The 6,874-nt window shown below is 34.7% G+C and overlaps 1 long non-coding RNA gene across 2 annotated transcripts; it reads right to left on the reverse strand.

Moving 5' to 3' along the window:
* Positions 1-5,052: 5,052 nt before the first annotated feature.
* LOC141676544 (uncharacterized) lies at positions 5,053-6,077 on the reverse strand. Of its 2 annotated transcripts, none has more exons than XR_012557070.1 (4): positions 5,903-6,077; positions 5,719-5,807; positions 5,561-5,635; positions 5,053-5,329 (listed from the first exon to the last, which is right to left on the reverse strand). It is a non-coding gene; the product is annotated as an uncharacterized LOC141676544 (long non-coding RNA). The 2 variants fall into 2 exon arrangements; XR_012557071.1 differs by having other exon boundaries at positions 5,719-5,810.
* Positions 6,078-6,874: the final 797 nt, after the last annotated feature.

Below are 6,874 nucleotides of genomic sequence, written 5' to 3' on the forward strand. Positions count from 1 at the left end.
CATTTGAGTCGGGTTATTTAATGCTCGTGAAATCCAACTACAATGTCCGGGTCACCAAGATGACAGTTTTTATGCAGGTTCATGGCATATGGGAGGAAATGAACCAAAATATCCCAAGGCTGCACTTGAAGTCAAGACAGATAAGACAGATAAGACAGATAAGTCAAAATATATCGGATGAAATAATGTTGGCGATGACGGAGAAGAAAACATTAAAGGAGGCGAGGGTAGCGATACAACTTTGTGTCAAGGAGCAGGAAAGGTTAAATAAGCTAAAGCCCAAAATCTCAAGTCATAATTTGAGTCATTGAAGATGAAGGATGTAGAGCACATAGAGGATTTCTGTATGTGAGTCACTGGATTGGTCACAAAGATCGGATCATTGGGAGAAGTGATTGGAGAAGAATACGTAGTGAAAAAGTTGTCCAAATTGCGTCAAAACTTGAAAATTTTGGGAACCTGGAGATCATGACAGTTGAAAAGGTTACATGGGCTTTGAAATCACATGAGGAACGATTGCAAGGACAAGATTAGAGCAGTCAAGGATAACAGCAACTCTTGTTAATCGAAGAAAAGTGGCTCACGAAAACAAAATAAGACAATAAACTCCTCCTGACCATAGAGGAATGGTTGAAGAGAAGTGGCAAGAACAACTCCGCAGGTGGAAGTGACTACCGTGTGAGGGATAATCGGGTTGTTCTTGATCGGAGTACTCTAAAATATTTCAATTATGGCTCCTATGGACACTTCGTGATCGAATGCAGAAAATCGAGGAAGGTCAGACAACAAAAAGAGGAAGTAAATTTGACTCAATTGAATGATGATGAACCAGCATTATTGATGGTGATGTGTGAAAGAGATGCAGATGACATAATTATGCTAACTGAAGACAAGAAACCAATGAATAAGAAAGAAATGGAGGAATATATATGGTATCTTGATAATGGAGTTAGCAACCATATGACCGAGCGTCGAGAGAAATTTGAGAAGCTAGATAAAATTGAAAAAGGAGAAGTAAGGCTTAGTGATGGATCACTAGTTAAAATCGAGGGGAAAGAAACCATATGATTTTCTTGTAAGAATGGAGAAACCAGGGAACTTCGTGGAGTGTACTACATACCAATGTTGAGGATCAATATTATCAGTTTGGGGGAATTAACCGAGGAAGGGAATAAAATCGAGATAAATTATGACAGTCTGTGGGTATTTGACAATTGTGGGAATCTACTGATGCATGTAAAAAGATCTGGAAATTTATTCTATAAGATTTCTATTAAAGAGGCAGAATAGATTTTTTTATTGACAAAGAACAAGGATGAAGCATGAGTTTGGCACAAGCAACCCGGGCACATAAACTTCAAGGCATTATAACTTATGTCAAAGAACAAGATGGCACACAAATTACCTCCCATCAACCAACCGGAAGAAAATTACGATGGGTGTCTTCTGAAAAAATAGTCACGTAAGTTGTTCCCTAATCGAACAAATTTTATTGCTAAACATGCTATTGAACTAATTCACGTAGACTTGTGTGGGCCAATCTCCCCCCCACATTAGCTGGAAATAAATATTTTATACTTTTAGTTAATGATCATGCTCGTATGATGTGGGTGTACATGCTTAAATGAAAAGATGAAGCGTCACACTATTTCAAAATATTTAAATCGTGGGTTGAGAATGGTGTAGAAAAAGGAATACAGGTATTGACATCTGACCGCGGAGGCCAGTTTTGCTCAAAGGAGTTCAAGCTCTTTTGTGAACACCACGGAATTTTGAGGCACTAAACGGTGTTGTAGAGTGCCGTAATAGAACAGTTATTGCCATGGTCCGAAGTCTGTTGAAAGAAAGGTGCCAAATATGTATTAGGGTGAAGCTGTTCGACACGCAGTGTATTTGCTGAACAAATTGCTCACGAGATCACTCTCCTCTTTAATGCCATATGAGGCCTGGTTTGGGAGAAAACCTAGTGTCGAATCAGTCAAAGTTTTCGGTTGCACAGCCTATATGACATAGCCAGTAGTGTATACGACAAAGCTGGATGACAGTAACAAACTTGTGGTGCAGTTTAGCCGAAAGTCGGGGATGAAAGCGTATAGGCTATTCGATCCACTACCAAAGCGTAAATATTAGCCGAGATGTTGTTTTTAATGAAGAAAACATATGGGACTGGGAGAAACTTGGAGGTTTTCGATGCAGAGACTCCAGTCCAAATGAATGATTTTACTCATACACCTGAGGACAAAGATGAATCCCCAGTCACACGTCAATCATCTTCACAGAGTGCTTCACATATAATCGATGGTAGTCTTGATAGCCAAGATAGTCAGGATAGTCAACCACCTCGTCATTTTAGGCATTTGTCAGATATTTATGATGATACAACCGAGATTGAGCTTGTTGATGAACTTATGTTGATGGGCATCGACGAGCCCATATGTTTCAAAAAAGCTGTGAAAGATCTTGCATGGAAAGAAGCAATGGATACAGAAATTTCCTTCATTAAACAAAACAAACCTGATAATTAACTACACTCCCTAAAGGGCATAAGGCGATAAATCTCAAATGGTTTTTCAAATTAAAGATGGATCAATATGGTGTACTCACTAAACACAAGGCCCGACTTGTTGCAAAGGTGTATGTTCAACGTCAAGTTATCGACTATGAGGAACTGTTTGCCCCGATAACAAGATTAGAAATGGTACAACTTCTTCTGACATTAGCAGTTAAGCATGACTGGGAAGTTCATCATCTCGATGTCAAATTCGCTTTTCTTAATGGCATTCTCAGGTTTATGTTTCACAGCCTAAAGGTTACGAAAAGAATTGCCATGAAGGCAAAATTTATAGGTTATTGAACGCCCTCTATGGTTTACGTCAAGCCCCACGGGCCTGGTATTCTCAACTAAACCAATACTTATTAAAGCTGGGTTTTGTTAAATTTCCATTCGAATATGCTATGTATATTAAAAAAGAAGGCACTGAATCTCTCATCATTGATGTGTACGTGGATGATCTCATTATCATAGGCAAAAATCTTTTAAACATTGTCAAATTTAAAGGGTAGATGAATCATGAATTTGACATGTCTGATTTGGGCAAATTTTCGTATTACTGGGGTTTGGAAAATGGGTTTGTTGAGATCTACCAAACTTCATACGCCAAGAAAGTTTTGGAACGAACTGGTATAGTAGATTGTAGAGCAGTCGAGTATCGAATGTAGTATAAACTTAACATTCATGCATATCAGATGGGTAAAGTTGTGAATCCTATGCCTTTTAAAAGTATTGTTGGTGGGCTTCGGTACTTAGTACACATGAGGATTGATATAATATTTGTAGCAATAGTATGCACTACGGTCTGATTTACATGAAGGGTCATGGGAATTATATTTTGTCGTGGTTTTCAGATAGTGATTTAGCTTGGAGTATTGATGAAAGAAAGAGCACAGGAGGAATGACATTTTATCTTACCGAGAACTTGAGTACTTGGGTATCTCAGAAACAACACTGTGACGCTTTTTCTTCATGTGAGGTTGAGTTTATAGGAACCACGACTGCTGTATGTCAAGTCATTTAACCAAGTTGTGAACGTTGGTAAGTTTGAATAAGTCTAGGTAGTTTTTTTGATTTAGATAACTGGTGGAGTAATTGTACGATCATGCACCTGATTTGTAGGAGCATGGGTAGTATCAGTTTAAAAGTACACGTTATTTCCTTAGTATAAATAGTAATTATATTGTACGTTTTCTATATTAGTAAATCAAGTGCTTTATTTCTTTGCATATTTAGTTAATAACTAAAAGTTATATGTTCAATTTTTTATATCCCCTCTTTCTCCCCCCCTCTCGATCGTAAGGTCATGTTTATTTCATATTATTAAGTATAAGATTTTAAATTTTCTAATCTCATATTTCAGTTATAGAAATTTAGTGAGGTTTATCAAATATTATAATCCTTTAAATTATCCAATGAGTTTTGTTGGAGTGGAAGATATGATTGGATACCGCTTTAATACTTGGTGAAATATGTATATCCTCTCTCATTTTTAAAGGATTATAAACCCTTATATGTATTATAACCCGTCATTGTAAACATGATATTGATATGATTGGAAAATTTAAATGACTATATTTCAAAATCAATGACTATCCATTAAAATAAACATATGATAGAATTTTTAAAATTTTATTATGTCATGTATCTCTAATGTCTCTTTTTCGTTCGATATTAATACATACCAAAAGGGATTTTTAGTCCCGCTATAGTGATCTCTAAGGAGACCCATTATCTTCTTATCTTTTTATTTTATTTGCATATGTGTTGGCAGATCAGTAGAATTGAGATATATTCATGGAATCAATATGTACAGGATTACATAATTAAGAAGTACTGTCAATCATCATGACTAAGTAACTTGTGAATTGCTAAAAAAATTACAAGTTATCACTAGTGCAGACTGGACTTTTAGCTTCGGTTAAAACAACACTAAGATGTTGGTCAAGTGGCGAAGTAAGTGTGGGAGACACTATAGGTATGGACCTACAACGTCAGTTAAACGAGAGAAATAGAAACATTAATTGCGTCAGTTAAATGACACATGTCATAGAAAAATCAACAGACGATGTAGGTTGACTTATAGCGTCAGTGTTATAGATATACCCGACACTATTTTTCGCCTTGCAATGCGTCGATTGGACAAAATGCCGACGCTTTTGGTTTGATTAGTTGCGTCGGGTATATCCAATATCGACGCTATTGGTTCTCACCAGTTGCATCGGTTTACTAAAATTCTGATGCACTTGCTTGTCACCTGTTACGCTGGTTCACCTGTTTGTTAACCGATGTTATTGCTTCTCACCAAATGCATCAGTTAGCAGAAATGCCGACACACTTGCTTCTCATCAATAGCGTTGGTTAGCTAGAATGTCGACACTTTTTGTCACTGAATTTTTGTTTTCCTATTTTCTATTTATATTTTATATATTTTTCGTAAACCTGTTTCATTATACAATTAATACTAAAATCCCAAAAATACAGTACAAAAAAAAATTAAATTGTACAACTTAAAAATTATATATTACACTAAATTTAGAAAATTTAAATATACCAATCTTGGAAGAAAAGTATATATTGAATTACGAATACCATCCAACTCTTTCGATTATATTTCCCTTACAGATAAAATAACACATAATGTGTCTCCCCTAACAAGTACTTCAAAATCTTCAATTCCCCCTTTTCTTTCTCTAAATCGAGATCGCAAAACTACATATTGTCTTTTGACACGAACATGAGATGCCTTTAAATGCTTTACCATCCGTTCTCATTTCTCTGAAATGTTCAATAAAAAATAAATTCACAATCATGCAAATTATTACCAACACGAAGATTCTATATTTCAGTTAAATGTTTGAAATAGCAAGGTAAAAAATGCTTTTATGTTTCTCCACACATATTGTAAACAAATAAAATCAACCAACACATCCAATTATAAAATGATTATATGCTTCTATCAAGTACTTATAGGAGAAATGGAGGGTCTAAAAATTTAAAAGAAATTACCTTGTTAAAAAATTGTGCCCAAAGCTCTCGTATCTCTTCAATTTCATTTTTGGTATAGTTCCTTGAACCAAGACCCTTCAAAATATGAAAGACAAAGTATTAAAAAAATCTCTATTTGATCAATATTTATAAAACAATGTAAAGATTATTTTTCATACCAATTTCCAATTTATGGTGGAATTTTTTTGAGAAAGCATGATTATGTCGTGCATGTACCTCATAACGAAAAAATCACACTTCGTGCCTCCTTCTTGTTGAGGACATTATGCATAGAGCAACATCATTTTTCAAGTTATGTAGAAAAAAACAAAAAAAAAGATCAAACATGTAAACAAGTAATACCTGAACCTCAGAATGATGCCAGAGAAATTATTTTCTATTATACATTAATTCTCCTTCTCGTACGTATAATTTATACGCCATGTGAATTAAGCATACATCACTATTCACATTTATTATGAAATTAGAACAATACATTATGTAAAACTAAAATTCATATTAACTTACGTTTTGGCAGGTGTTGCCAAGCGTATTTTCCGTTCTTGTTTTAATGGATCAAACACATATATAGCACTTTCCTTGAGACAAAATAGGAGCAACATCCAATGGTTGCAACAATTATACAAACATATATAATAAATATTTTGGATTACACTAGTAATAATATTAGTGATAGAAACTTATTTTGTTCGTACTCTTGGATTTATGGTGCTAGGATAAAAGGTTTTTTTATTTTCTACCAAAACATTTGTCATGTAATCAGCTGATTTCCGTTGATGTTGATAGTCACGATTATGTGTTATGGCTAATCTAGATGGAAACATGAATCCAAATATATCCTAGTACAAACTGCTAACGTACCTAAAAAAATTACTTATCACAATAAGCATGTGTTTTGATAGATTTTAAAGTAAATAAGGAAGAAAAAACTTGGTCTTACTTTAGGAATATTTCCAAAATGGATATGTTTAACCAACTCATTTTGAAAAATTGATCAACATCTTCTGGCGTGATGTATATTGGATCCTCTCCATTTTCTTCATACTTAAAGACCTCACTTTTTTTAGTGGGATGCCTCTTATTAAGCAAGAAACTTAGAGATCGAAAATGCTCACTTGAGTGTATGTCATTATTAAGCAATGGTGAGGTTTTCTTTATAGGAGTCACTGAACCTTTGCTTTCAATTTTTTTGGCACGTGAACAGTTTTCTGGAGGCTAGTCTCACTCTTCTTCTTCTCCTATAATATTGGCTCCTATAGTCAAAAACAATTACAAACACGAAAAACTGCAAATAAACGAGAGAACAAAATTCTT

The sequence above is a fragment of the Apium graveolens genome, chromosome 8 (assembly GCF_009905375.1).
Source record: "Apium graveolens cultivar Ventura chromosome 8, ASM990537v1, whole genome shotgun sequence".
Classification (NCBI taxonomy): Eukaryota; Viridiplantae; Streptophyta; class Magnoliopsida; order Apiales; family Apiaceae; genus Apium; species Apium graveolens.